Raw genomic sequence first — 15211 nt, 5'->3', positions numbered from 1 at the left:
TCATTCCACCACCACCGGAAAAGCGCCCACGAAGTCAGCGAGACAAAACAGATCACTGCTGGTTATAAGGAAATATTGATGCCTCAAACTCATCAAAAGAACTCCCCAAACAATGTAAAGAAACAATTGAAAATTTATGAAACTACTGTACTGCAAGCTCATTAACTCTACCTTCCTCCCTCATATGGAGGAAGGCAAACCAGGTCAGGCGGCTGCTCCACCCTCGGTTCATGCTGAAGGTAGACAGTGTGAGGTGCCCACTCTCTCACTCTAGCTCCTATGCTTCAGCTGGTTTTTCACTTTGTGGTTGTTCCAACACACGTCTGTGCTGTGTGTACCAGGATTATAAAGCGCATGGAGCTGCATGTGTACAGGGTGCTCTTTCCTGGAATGTACGGGATTTGCTTCTTTAGTGGGCTTCCTCGCTTGTGGTGGTCCTCACCATGGGTACCTTGCAATGATTTCGGGGGCTCAACGTTCCCACAGCCCGGTCCTCGACCAGTCCTCTTCGTTGCTGAACTGGTCAACCAGGCTATTGGATGTGGCTGCTCGCAGCCTGATGTATGAATCACAGCCTGGTTGATCAGGTAGCCTTTGGAGGTGTTTATCAAGTTCTCTCTTGATCACTGTGAGGGGTTGGCCAGTTATGTCCCTTATGTGTAGTGGAAGCGTGTTGAACAGTCTCGGGCCTCTGATGTTGATAGTTCTCTCTTGAACACTGTGAGGGGTCGGCCAGTTATGTCCCTTATGTGTAGTGGAAGCGTGTTGAACAGTCTCGGGCCTCTGATGTTGATAGTTCTCTCTTGAACACTGTGAGGGGTCGGCCAGTTATGTCCCTTATGTGTAGTGGAAGCGTGTTGAACAGTCTCGGGCCTCTGATGTTGATAGTTCTCTTGAACACTTGTGAGGGGTCGGCCAGTTATATGTACTTATATCGCACATCATAAAAATCTCTGAGAGAGTGCTAAGAAGTAAGATCACAAAATACAGTGGTACCTCGGAATACGAGTTTTTTGGAATACGAGCAGTATTTGCTCAGAAAATGTGCCTCGGAAGGCGAATTCGTTGATACACGTACAGGCCGACCTAGCGCGTGGTGGTACGGCGATCGTTGCCCCTCACCCCTCAGTTTACCAGTGCCTTGCGCCCAGTGACTATCCCACGTCAATTCTTCACGCGGATTTTCAGTGTTTTGTTGGATTTTTGGTTATTTGACCATAAAAGTTGTTATATATCTCCCCATGGGTCCCAAGAAAGCCAGTAGTAAGGTTTAACCTAAGAAAATAGTGCGGCGTTTCGGGTGATCGAGTGGCAACACTGAAAAGTGTATACTCTTTTTAACTGGCCTGACATTAATTTTCGATTTACGTATTTCATTTTTGTACCAATGTGTTCGCAATAGAATGTTCTAGAAGAACATAAGTATAAAATGTCACACAAGGATGCGTTAGACTGGCACCAAATAAAAAACTACGTCGATTACACTTGTCGTGTCAACAATACAATGGTCTTACCTCAATGGTGCAATGCTATGCCGTTCTCCCAAATAGACTATGCGGCTATTAGAGAAAATGGAAATTTCATGGCGGACATTTTCAAACTACGTATCCCAAGACGATCGCATAACAAATAGTTTATAGAAATATTTTTTCTCGTGACTCGTGAGCAGGTCCGCTGTGCAACCTCAACACAAATAGTAGTAACGCTTTCGAGCGCCATGATAATGCTAAAGTGTTAAGAAAATGTGTGAAGTATGGGAAGAATTGCAAAGTTTTGTTGAAAAAACTCACCCATATAAATCTTTAGCAGGCCATTGCATTGACCTTTTAAATGACAATGTGATGTCTTACTACAGACAAGTGTTAAAATGTAGGGAAAAACAAGTGTCTTTAGACAGATTCTTAGTAAGATAAGCAAGTCCTAGTAGTATGCAGGCAAAATGTGCCAGAGTGTGCATACCAGTGAAGTCCTCACTGCCTGATGTTATAATGGAAGGGGACTCCCCTTCCAAACAGTAACACCTGTTCTCCTCCCTCCCTCCACACCATCTTCCATACGCCAACAGCAAGGTAAGTAATAACTTGAACATAGTTTTGTAGGTTTATTTAGATGAATTCTGTATAAAATTTAGTTTGAAGTGGGATTTTTGGGGTAGTCAGGAATGGATTAATTCATTTCCCATTATTTCTTATGGGGAAATGAGCTTTGGAATACGAGTTTTCGGAATACGAGCTGTCTCCAGGAACAGATTAAATTCTTAAACCGAGGTACCACTGTACATGGAATCACAGCATCTCCATAACCCCGGACAACATGGTTTCAGAACAGGGCGCTCTTGCCTATCACAGTTGCTGGACCACTATGACATGGCACTAGATACCATGCAAGACAAACAAAATGCTGATGTAATTTACACAGATCTTGCAAAAGCCTTTAACAAATGTGAACATGGTGTTGTTGCACATAAAATGCATTCAAAAGGAATTACCGGAAAAATAGGCAGATGGATCTACAATTTCCTGACTAACAGAACCCAATGTGTAATAGTCAACAAAATAAAATCCGGACCATCAACCATAAAGAGCTCAGTCCCCCAGGGTACTGAGCTTGCTCCAGTACTTTTCCTCATCCTCATATCGGACATAAACAAGGACACAACCTATAGTACTGTATCATCCTTTGCAGATGACACTACGATTTTTTTGAGAGTAGACAACATAGAGGATACGGCAAACCTCCAATCAGATGTCAATCAGGTCTTCCTATGAGCTACAGAAAATAATATGGTGTTTAACGAAGATAAGTTTCAGCTCATGCGCTACGGAAAAAATGAAAATATAAAAACGGAAACCACGTACAAAACTCGGTCAAATCATAATATAGAACGGAAAGACCATGTAAAGAATTTGGGTGTAGTGATGTCTGAAGACCTTACCTTTAAAGAACACAATAAAGTAGCTGTTACAACTGCAAGAAAAATGACAGGTTGGATAACAAGAACCTTTCACACTAGATGCTATACAGATGATACTTTTCAAGACGCTAGTGCTCTTAGAGTGGAATACTGTTGCACAATGACAGCCCCTTTCAAAGCTGGAGAAATTGCTGACCTGGAGAGCGTACAGAGATCCTTTACTGCTAGAATCCAATCAGTAAAACATCTAAACTACTGGGACCGACTAAAGAGCCTAAATCTGTATTCTCTTGAGGGCAGATGGGAGAGATACATAATAATTTACACGTAGAAAATATTAGAGGGGCTGGTCCCAAACCTACACACAGAAATAACACCACATGAAACCAGGAGGCATGGCAGGATGTGCAGAATACCCCCATTTAAAAGCAGAGGTGCAACAGGTACTCTGAGAGAGAGAGAACTCTATCAACATCAGAGGCCTGAGACTGTTCAACACGCTTCCACTACACATAAGGGGCGTAACTGGCCGACCCCTCACAAAGTTCAAGAGAGAACTGGATAAGCACCTCCAAAGGATACCTGATCAACCAGGCTGTGATTCGTACATCAGGCTGCGAGCAGCCGCGTCTAACTGCCTGGTTGACTAGTCCAGCAACGAGGAAGCCTGGTCGATGATCGGGCTGCGGGGTTACTGAGCTCCGAAATCACCTCCAAGGTAACCTCTCCTGCCTGCGCTCAAGAGAATACAGATGTACAGTAGGCATTTTAGTTGGTCCCAATAGTTTAGGTGTTTTACTGAGTGGATTCTAACAGTAAAGGATCTTTGCATACTCTCCAGGCCAGCAATTTCTCCAGCTTTGAAAGGGGCTGTCATTGTGCAACAGTACTCCACTCTAGAGAGCACTAGCATTTTGAAAAATATCATCATTAGTATAGCATTTCTGGTTTGAAAGGTTCTTGTTATCCAATGTCTTTTTTTTTTCTTGGAGTTGTGACGGCTACTTCATTGTGTTATTTAAAGGTAAGATCTTCCGACATAAGTACACCCAAATCCTTTACAATGCTTTTTCGTTCTATGTTATGATTCACCTGTGTTTTGTACGTGGTGTCTGTTTTTATATTTTTCATTTTTTCCGTAGCGCAGGAGCTGGAACTTATCTTTATTAAGTACCATATTTTCTGTAGCCCATAGAAAGACCTGATTTAAATCTGATTGGAATTGAAATTGAAATTGAAATAAGTTTATTGAGGTAAAATACACACAAAGGGATGAGGTAGCTCAAGCTATTCTCACCCCGTTCAGTACAACGTGTTAGTACATACATAGACACACATCACAAACAATAAACCTGTTACCAAACATTCTGAGAGATCAACATGTACATTTCCTCCTTCACAAGTATTATGGTATCAGACGTACATAAATACTTTTATGACCTAGTTATACGGATAATTCAACAAAATATTAGTCTTGGTGCAAAATTCTTATATCTCTCAAGAATATCATCAACCTTTCCTTTGTGACACATCCAGGCTATTTGCTCAGGAACAGTCCTTATCTCAGTGTTTCTATATACATTAATCAACGGACAATCAAGAACATAATGGGCAAGGGTGTGAGACCTTAACATACCACATAGTTTACACTTCGTGTCATTATCATGAACGCCTATCCCATATTCCCAGTAATATTTGTACCCAAGCCTGAGCCGCATGTACACAGTCACTCCAAGCATTTCTCCTTTTACCATAAGTGAAATGGGTCTTTTGACTCACATACATGTACTGTTGCATGGTTAGACTTCTCTCATACATTATCCCTCTCCTCTCCACTCCTGCCTGTGCCTGAATATTTCTGATTTTGCTTCTTATTTGTCTCATTGTGAATTCACATTCAATGTCAATTTGTGGTTTTGATGTGGCACGTTTGGCCAAGTCATCCGCCACCTCGTTGAGCACTATTCCAACATGAGATGGAATCCACATGAATTTCACACTATGACCTTTCAGCTGTATCTCAGTTATTCTTCTCTTACAATCCTCAACTATAGACATGAAGACTGGGTTTCGACTGTTTAAGGACTCCAGTGCTCCTCGGCTATCGACAAATACAAAAACATTTTTGTCGTCATGACGTACTTCCTCCAAACACGCCAGAATGGCCTGCAGTTCAGCTTGTGTGGATGATATATAATTACTAAGCCAGAGTTCAATTATCCTGTCCACAGTCCCAAACTTCGTATATTCCCTTATTAGGACACCACACCCTGCCCTGCCATCCTCCGCCACCGACCCGTCGCAATATACATGTAAACTGTTGCCTCTTGGTAACCGAGATATCATGCTTCCATACAAACACCGTAATTGTCCCGGTTCATGATGAATCTTTTTCACTTTGAGGGGTACAATTTCGACGTCTATTTTCTGTACTTTCCAGGGAGCAGACATATTACACTGTCGAGGGTTTACAGCAGTCAAGTACATCGTATTCCCTGAGGTCATGAGCTAATCCCTTCGTGTAGCGTGTCTCCCTCAGTTTCCTGGAAGTGTGTACGTCACTCAAGCAGGTCTGAACGCTCTCAAACAGCTTATCCCCTCCTTTTCTCCGCATGAAACGAATAGCTACTCTAGTGTTAATGTCACGGACTCTATCACACACACTCTGTAAATTTAATTCCATTCTCATTATTTCAATCATTGCATTTCTTTGACATCCAAGAATAATCCTCATAGCCTCGTTCTGTATCAGCTCTATTTTTTGAATTCTGCCTTGGCCTGTGTAAGACAAAACGGGTGCTGGAGGTTTGCTGTGTTCTCTGTAGTCTACTCTCATAAAAATTCTAGTGTCATCTGCATAGGATGATACGATACTATAGATTGTGTCCCTGTCTATGTCCGATATGAGGATGAGAAATAATACTGGAGCAAGTACAGTACCCTGGGGGACTAAGCTCTAAAAGGTTGATGGCTCGGATTTTATTTTGTTGACAATTACACATTACATAGGAAACTGGTGGCTGAGTGAACAGCACGCTGATATGTAGTCCTGTGGTTCGGTGTTGGATTCACAGTGGAGGCAGAAACAGATGGGCAGAGTTTTTCACCCTAATGCCCCTGTTACCTAGCAGTAAATAGGTACCTGGGAGTTAGACAGCTGTTATGGGTTGCTTCCTTGGGTGGGTGTGTGAGAGTATGGGGTGTACTCGCCTAGTTATACTCTCCTATTTGTGCTTGCGGGGGTTGAACTCTGGTTCTTTGGTTCCGCCTCTAAACTGTCAATCAACTGATGTACAGATTCCTGAGCCTATTGGGCTCTATCATATCTACATTTGAAACTGTGTATGGAGTCTGCCTCCACCACATCACTGCCTAATGCATTCCATCTGTTAACTACTGACACTGAAAAAATTCTAAATTCCCTGTGGCTCATTTGGGTACTCCGTTTCCACCTGTGTCCCCTTGTTCGCATACCACCCGTGTTAAACAGTTTATCTTTATCTACCCTGTCAATTCCTCTTAAGAATTTTGTAGGTAGTGATCATGTCTCCCCTTACTCTTCTTCCTTTCCGTGTCATGAGGTGCATTTCATGCAGCCTGTCCTCGTAACTCATGCCTCTTAGTTCTGGGACTAGCCTAGTGGCATACCTCTGAGCTTTTTCAAGCTTCGTCTTGTGCTTGACAAGGTATGGGCTCCATGCTAGGGCCACATACTCCAGGATTGGCCACATACTCCAGGATATGTGGTATAGAAGGTTCTGAATGATTCCTTGCACAGGTTCCTGAAGGCAGATCTAATGTTAGCCAGCCTTGCATTCGCCGCAGATGTTATTCTTTTGATGTGGGCTTCAGGAGACAGGGTTTGGTGTGATAACAAATCCTAGATCTTTATCTCTGTCTGTTTCATGAAGGAATTCATCTCCCCTTCTGTATCCTGTGTCTGGCCTCCTGTTTCCACTGCCTAGTTTCATTACCTTACATTTACTAGGGTTGAAGTTTAGTAGCCATTTGTTGGACCATTCATTCAGTCTATCTAGGTCATCTTGTAGCCTCATACTATCTTCCACCTTCTCAATCCACCTCAGAATTTTTGCATCATCAGCAAACAATGAGGGGAATGATTCTATATCCTTTGGTAAATCATTTACATACATTAGAAACAGTATAGGGCCAAGGACTGAACCCTGCGGGACTCCACTGGTGATGTCTTGCTAATCCAAGGTCTCACTCCTCACAGTGACTTGCTGTCTTCTGTTACTTAGGTACTCCCTTATCCAATGGAGTACCTTACCTTTCACTCCTGGGCTAAGGTATGCTGAACTGTGTAATTACTATGTGAGTACTGGAACACTTGATGATATATTGGACTTGTACCCAAGATTAACCATGTAATGTATCAATTATACAATGTATGTATGTGATGTAACTATATAACCTGAGCATGTAAAAGCACCTTCATCACCTTCAGTGATTAAGTGCTTAATTGCACACTAGTTTCTCTATCAGCTATCTCACCCTGTCAGAGTAAGAGATAAATGTATGTGAATGCATGTGTGTGTGTATATATGTATGTATATACAGTATGTGTATGTATGTATATATGTGTGTGTGTATGTATTTGTATGTGTATAAAGTATATATGGAAGCTGATCAGAATTACATTTCACCTTTGTAAATGCACATTAATGACACTATGTAAAAGACACATCGAACACTTTATGTAGGGCATACGTAAATCTGTGTATCTATGTATTTACGTATGTAGGTTAGCTTAGCATTTTAAAAGCACCGAATCACCTTCTGTGGTTGAGTGTTCAATAAACCCTTGAACTATATGTTCAACACATCTCTGACCCTGTCCATGGAGGACAGAAGAAAATGTATACATGCTGGTTAGCATTGTAAATGTGTGGCCACGTCTGTGGTAAAAACAAAAAAAAAACAAAAAAAAAACTGCTTGTATCTCCAGCTTTTGCACTAGTCTCTGGTGTGGTACTGTGTCAAAGGCTTTCTGACAATCCAAAAATATGCAGTCTGCCCAGCCCTCTCTTTCTTGCCTAGTTGTAGAATTCAATTAATCCTGTGAGGCATGACTTGCCATCCCTGAAACCATGTTGGTGTTGTCACAAAGTTCCTTCGCTCCAGATATTCCACTAGCTTTTTTTCGCACAATCTTCTTAATTAATTTACTTGGTATGTAAGTTAGGGACACTGGCCTGTAGTTTAGTGCCTCCGGTCTATCCCCCTTGTATATTGGGACTATGTTTGCAGTCTTCCAAATTTTTGTCAGTTCATTTGTTACCAGTGATTTGTTATAAACTAAGGAGAGTGGCAGGCACAGTGCTTCTACTCCTGCCTTTAGTATCCATGGCGATATTCCATCCTGGCCTATCCCCACTGGTAATCTGAAACTCCTCTAGTGGTGCCTGGTTAACTATTCCTTCTCTTATCTCTGGAACTTGTTCTTGCTCTAATGTGAAGACTTCCTGGAATTTTTTATTGAGTTCTTCGCACACTTCTTTGTCGTTTATAGTGAATCTGTCTGCCCCTATCCAAAGTTTCATACACCGTTCCTTCACTGTTGTCTTTCTCCAGATGTAGCTGTTCAGCAATTTAGGTTGAGTCGTTGCCTTGCTTACTATGTTTTCAGTTTGCCCTTCTGCCTCTCTTCTCACGCTGGCATATTCATTTCTTGCTCTCTGGTATCCTTCTCTGCTCTAAAGTTGTTTCTACAATTTCTCCACGCTCTGGTACTTAGTTGCTTAGCTAGCTCACAGCTCTGATTAAACCATGGGTGTCTCGTCTGCAATTAATTTTTTTCCTTTTGTTCCAGGATAAACTTGTCTGCTGCCTCCTCACACTCATGCGTGATGTAGTCCATCATATCTTAGGCCGCCTTTTCCTTGAGCACTGTTTCCCACATTATCCTCGTTAGGAATTTAGTTATATCTTCATACTTTCACTTACAGAATGCTAGCCTTTTGTTTCAGTTCCCTTCCTCGAGTACTTTAACCCTTCTTCAACCAGATCCTCAAATGTCAGTACACTGATCGCTCATCCCTACTGGGGCCTTGAAGTCAATTTTCCTTATGTCAGAGTGATTCAAAGTGAACACTAGACCGAGTCATTCTCGTTCGTTTCCCCTCAGATTAACCCCATTCCCCATCCGTGGGTGGGTGTGTAATTACACAAGTGTAGTTACAGGATGAGAGCTATGCTCGTGGTGTTCCGTCTTCCCAGCACTCTTTGTCATATGGCACTTTGAAACTACTGACGGTCTTGGCATTACTACCACCTCACCTAACTTGTTCCAACCGTCTAGCACTTTGTTTGCGAAAGTGAATTTCCTTATATTTCTTCGGCATGTGTGTCTAGCTAGTTTCAATCTATGACCTCTTGTTCTTGAAGTTCCAGGTCTCGGGAAATCTTCCATATCGATTTAATAAATTCCTGTTACTATTTTGTATGTAGTGATCATATCACCTCTTTTTCTTCCGTCTTCTAGTTTTGGCATATTTAATGCCTCTAACCTCTCCTCGAAGCTCTTGCCCTTTAGTTTTGGGAGCCACTTAGTAGCATGTCTTTGCACCTTCTCCAGTTTGTTGATATGCTTCTTAAGATATGGGCACTGCACAACCGCTGCATATTCTAGCTTTGGCCTCACAAAAGTCGTGAACAATTTCCTTAGTATATCGCCATCCATGTATTTAAAAGCAATTCTGAAGTTAGAAAGCGTGGCATAGGCTCCTCGCACAATGTTCTTTATGTGGTCCTCAGGTGATAGTTTTCTATCTAGAACCACCCCTAGATCTCTTTCTTTATCAGAATTCTTTAAAGATTTCTCACATAATATATAGGTTGTGGGGGGGTCTATGTTCTCCTATTCCACATTCCATAACATGGCATTTATTAACATTAAATTCCATTTGCCAAATGGTGCTTCATATACTTATTTTGTTTAGGTCTTCTTGAAGGGCATGACAATCATCCAAGTTTCTTATCCTTCCTATTATCTTAGCATCATCAGCAAACATGTTCATATAATTCTGTATACCAACTCGTAGATCATTTATGTAGACAATAAACATCACTGGTGCAAGAACTGAATCCTGTGGTACTCCACTTGTGACATTTCTCCAGTCCGATTCATTGCCTCTGATTACTGCCCTCATTTTTCTATTAGAAAATTTTTCATCCATGTTAGAAGCTTACCTGTCACCCCTCCAATATTTTCCAGTTTCCAGAACAACCTCTTATGTGAAACTGTCGAAAGCCTTTTTTAGGTCCAGATACTGTAGAAGCAGTCAACCCAACCATCTCTTTCCTGTAATATCTCTGTGGCTCGATCATAGAAACTGAGTAAATTTGATACGCAGGATCTTTCAGATCGAAAACCATACTGTCCATTTGGTATTACATCATTTCTCTCCAGGTGTTCTACCCATTTAGTTTTCATTAGTTTTTCCAATACTTTCACTATTACACTTGTCAATGATACAGGTCTATAATTGAGGGGGTCTTCCCTGCTGCCACTTTTGTAGATTGGAACTATGTTAGCCTGTTTCCACACGTCTGCTACGATTCCTGTACACAGGGATGCCTGAAAGATCAGGTGAATGGGAATGCTGAGCTCAGGTGAATGGGAATGCTGAGCTCAGATGCACATTCTCTCAGAACCCATGGTGAAACTCCATCTGAGCCAACTGCTTTCTTACTGAGCTCCTTTAGCATATCTTCCACTTCATCTCTAGACACCTCTATACGATCTATGTTGTTCTCTGGAATTCTTATTGTCTGGCTCTCTGAAGATTTCATTTTGTACAAACACACTTTGGAACTTTTTGTTTAATGTTTCACACATTTCCTTTTCATTTTCGGTGAAACTGTTTCCCATTTTCAACCTCTGAATATTATCCTTTACCTGCAATTTGTTGTTTATGAATTTGTAGAATAGGCTCGGTTCTGTTTTACATTTATCCGCTATTCCTTTTTCAAAATGTCTTTTTGCCTCTCTCCTTACTGCCGTATGTTTGTTTCTCGCATCTTTGTATCACTGGTTTGTTTGGGGGTTTGGCCTCTTGTTATATTGATTCCATTTTTGTGTCTTGGTCTCTGGCCCTCTTGCAATTTCTGTTGAACCAATCCTGTTTTCTGGCCTGCATCTCTTGTTTTGGTATGAATGTTTGTGTGCCTTCATTGTATATTTTGCTAAACTTGGCATACATTTCATTTACTTCCCTGCCTAGCAACAAGTCTGTCCAATTACACTCATTAAATTTTTTTTGAAGTTCCCATAGTGACCTCTCTTTAAATCGAGTTTATCAACTGTTTCAATGTCCCCATTTACTTCTAGATGATATCTTAAAGCATATTTAATGTCTAACAGGATGTGATCACTCTTTCCCAAGGGAGGAAGGTACTGGATGTCAAATATCTCTTCTTCTTTCCTGGTAAATACTAGATCCATTACTGATGAAACATCTCCTTCCCTCATTCTTGTGGCCTGCTTTGTGTTGATACAAGAATGTCTCCAGAATGAGGTTCACAAATCTGCATGTCCAAAAGTCCTCTGTTCTTGCTTCATAGGCCTCCCAGTTTATTGCTTTAAAGTCCGCCAGTATCAACAGTCATGATTTATCTTTATCTGCTTGTACAATAATATCTCTCATGACCATTATGAGGCCCTCTCGTTTGTCATCCAGTTCTTCCTTTGTCCATGTGTTGCTTGCTGGTGGGCTGTAGGCATTTACAATTATCAGCTTATCATCCTGATTCCAGACCTGCAATGCCATTATGTCAATATCTCGAGGGTTTTCAAATATTAACTTTTACTTTCAGGTGTTCTTTCACCAGCACAGTCACTCCTCCTCCCTTCCTAGTTTTCCTGTCACGTCTCTAAACTGAATAGTCTCTTGGGAATATGACTTCATATAATATACTGTATTTCCTTCAAGTTTCGTCTCTGATAATGCGACAATATCTGGGACCCTAATCTGAATTATATCTTGCAACTCCAAAGTTTTTGATCTAACTCCGTCTATGTTGGTATATACAATTTTCAGGAACATGTTCCCTTTGCTCTTTACTCCCCCTTCCACTACTGATTTTGTTGCTTTGGTTTTATGTACCATTTCACAAGCTTTCCAGTCCCTGTCACTTTGTAGAAAAAAGAATTTGTCTTCTTCATTTCTATCCCCATTTAGATATTTTGCTTCAATTAGGTTCATTTTCAGCTTTTCTCTGTCTTCCTTGGAGAGGTCTTGTCTTATTGACCAAAGTTTGCCAACCTCATCACTCTGCAATTTCTTGGCATTTCTAAGCACTTCCATCATGTTTTTCACTCCATTAAACGTCACCCTTAAGGGGCGGTTCTTGTCTTTCTCATATTTTCCTATTCTTCTAAAATCACTGACTTTTTCATTTGAGCCTTCTCTTAAACCTACTATTTTCTCTATGATTTTCATCTCTTCTGCTGCTTGGTCCACCCTAGATGAAATTTCCTTCTCTAAACATCCAAAAATTATTATGGACTTCTATCTGCAGTGTTTTGTACCAGTTTACTGTTGGTAACCAGTTTTCCTAATTGCTTGCCTAATTTCTACTTCTTGTTGGTCATTTCTGGTTTTGACTTTGTGACGGTAACGCGTTGGTGTTCGGCTGTTTAAGGCTAGGGGTATGGCCTCGTCACATAGTTATAAAAAAAAATAGAAAAAACTGGAACTTCGTCTGTGGTAAGGTAAGGAGAAGACACACAAAACACAAGTAAACTTTAACAATGAAATTTTAATTACGTTAATTAAATCAAAACATGAATAAAATGCACAAACAAATTCTTATAATAAAATCAATCAAAATAATAAGAATAATTAGATGACACAATGAAAAGTTACGTTAAGGCAAAATAACAAGAAGTGCAATATACAAGTAAATGGGAGGTGCTGGAATATTGGCTTAAGCTACCACTTCCCTCAGTACACGCTAGCGTCTAGCCGGGAGGAGTGGTAACAACGAGAGCACTGAACATTCTGAGGTAGGAGGTTGGGGCGACCCCAGACATCAAGTAGTATGGGGGGGCGAGTGCAGGTGCAGCCAGACCGGCGACCAATCAGCGGAGCCGGTAGCGATCAACATGTAGTTTGGTGGTTTGAGTCCGAACAGGTGGCTGGCTGCATATGTTTTGCTCACCCTGGCAAGCCTTGCTGGTGTTGTTGTTGTTGTTGGACATGTCTTCCATAGTCGTTTTATATAATTTCAACGACGTGTTTGTGGAGGGAAGAGCAGGCTCAATCTCTTGAAGGAGATTATTGTCACAACTTCCAAACACACTTCCTTGATTGTCTCTTTCTCTTTTACAACTAGGGCATTTGTCACTTTTATTTCTTTTTTTATACTTTTCTAGTTCTTTATTAGCTTCCTCTATTTGAGTTGCCAATGAAGTTTCTCGTTGCATCTTCTTGCCTAACTCCATATTAACCCTCAGGCTCCCTTAGAGTTGTTCACCATATTAGTATTTTCTTGTTAATTTCTTCAAATTCCCTACTCTTCACTTTTCATGCCTGATTATCCTTTACTAGTTCCTTGATGTGTTCCTCCTGCATCCTTACCTTATCAGTCAAGCTTGAAATTTCCTTACCTTGCTGGAAAATACTTCCTTTTAAATTACAAAACTCAATCTTGAGACCTTCATTTTCTTGTTCCAATTTAATAATTTTTTCTTCATAATTCTTTAGCAAGTCCTCAATGATTACTAACCTGCCAAGAAAACCACCTTTCATTGCATCTTGTTGTGAGAAACCTGCAAAAGATCCCTGTGGTGGCGGCCATTTTTGTTTACCTTCTGCTGTTTTGAAAGATCAACTTTTCTACCCAAGATTTTTCATTCACTAACACTTATTTCTTATCTCTTATGTTATTTTCAAATTCCCTACACCTTCATGTGTTCTGAGACACCACTTGCAACCTTCACCCTACTCCCAACACTTAGATAATTTGAATTATCCTCGAGCCTGCAGCAGTATGACTCTTCAGTGTGATGCTCACTTCCCTAATCAAAAGTGGAAAATTTTAATTAACACACACACACACAATGTGTGTGTGTATAAAGTTTGTAGTTAGTAACAGTTGATTGATTGATTTAACAGTTGAGAGGCGGGCCAAAAGAGCAGAGCTCAACCCCCGCAAGCACAACTAGGTGAATACATTGGGTTCTGTTATTCAGATCCATCTGACTAACATCCATCTGAATTGTAGATCCATCTGCCTGTTTTTCCGGTAATTACTTTTGAACGCATTTTGAATGCAAAATGTGTAATTTTGTGTAATCTGTGATCAAAATCTTGTGTAAATTACATCAGCATTTTGTTTGTCTTCCATGGCATCTAAGGCCAGATCATAGTGGTCCAGCAACTGTGATAGGCAAGAGTGCCCTGTTCTGAAACCAGGTTGTCCAGGGTTATGGAGATGCTGCAATTCCATGTATTTTGTGATGAGACTTCTTACCAAAAAACAAAAAAAAAAAAAAAAAAAAAAATAACACACTGGATGACCCATTTCCTAATCAGGGTTCCAGCATAGTGATCCCAGTGCCTGGATTTCCCGCGGGGCCATTCCCTGCAGATCCTGGAAAAGCCCTGCAGGCTCAGTGGTCCACTTGATATCCCAGCTGAACCCCCACTTGCCTTGAATGGTTCTAGGGTTGTGCATCGCTTGAGCCATGTGGTGATCCTGATACCTTTCTGTCTCCACCATGCTGCCTGCTGGGTTGGTGACACCTTCAACCCTGAGTTATGTGGGACTTGTTCTGCACGATGCTCACCTAACAAACTCTTGTGAGGATTTCAGTGTTTTCAGGCAGCAATCACTTGACACTTGAGGTATTCTGTTTTACAGCAGTCTGATTATAAGAAAAAGGTCATTATTGAGGTTAAATGCCCTGGAGCTGCCCCAGTTTGTGTTTAGGGTTTCAGAATTGGAGGTGTTGGTTAATTTAATCATGGTTCTGTCCACTCCACCTCTTCCTTCACCTTCGGGCATGGGGTATTCTCCCTCTTTTCTGCCTCCCTCCCTCCCTCCCCCTTTTTTTCCTCTTCTTCCCCCCCCCCTTCTCCCCCCCCTTCTCCCCCCCTTCTCTTCTTCCCCCCCTTCTCTTCTTCCCCCCCTTCTCTTCTTCCCCCCCCCTTCTCTTCTTCCCCCCCCCTTCTCTTCTCTTCTTCCCCCCCTTCTCTTCTCTTCTTCCCCCCCTTCTCTTCTTCCCCCCTCTTCTCTTCTTTCCCCCCCCTTCTCTTCTTTCCCCCCCCT

The 15211-nt window shown here is 41.4% G+C and overlaps 1 protein-coding gene across 1 annotated transcript in view; it reads left to right on the top strand.

Annotated features, from left to right (window-relative positions):
• Orc2 (origin recognition complex subunit 2) overlaps positions 1-15211 on the top strand; it is a 104230-nt gene that overhangs the window by 37731 nt on the left and 51288 nt on the right. The gene's annotated exons all lie outside the window — the stretch shown is intronic.

Source organism: Procambarus clarkii, chromosome 22 (genome assembly GCF_040958095.1).
Source record: "Procambarus clarkii isolate CNS0578487 chromosome 22, FALCON_Pclarkii_2.0, whole genome shotgun sequence".
NCBI classification, from domain to species: Eukaryota; Metazoa; Arthropoda; class Malacostraca; order Decapoda; family Cambaridae; genus Procambarus; species Procambarus clarkii.
The sequence above is the reverse complement of the archived record's forward strand: the minus strand, read 5'-3'. Positions and strand labels throughout refer to the sequence as shown.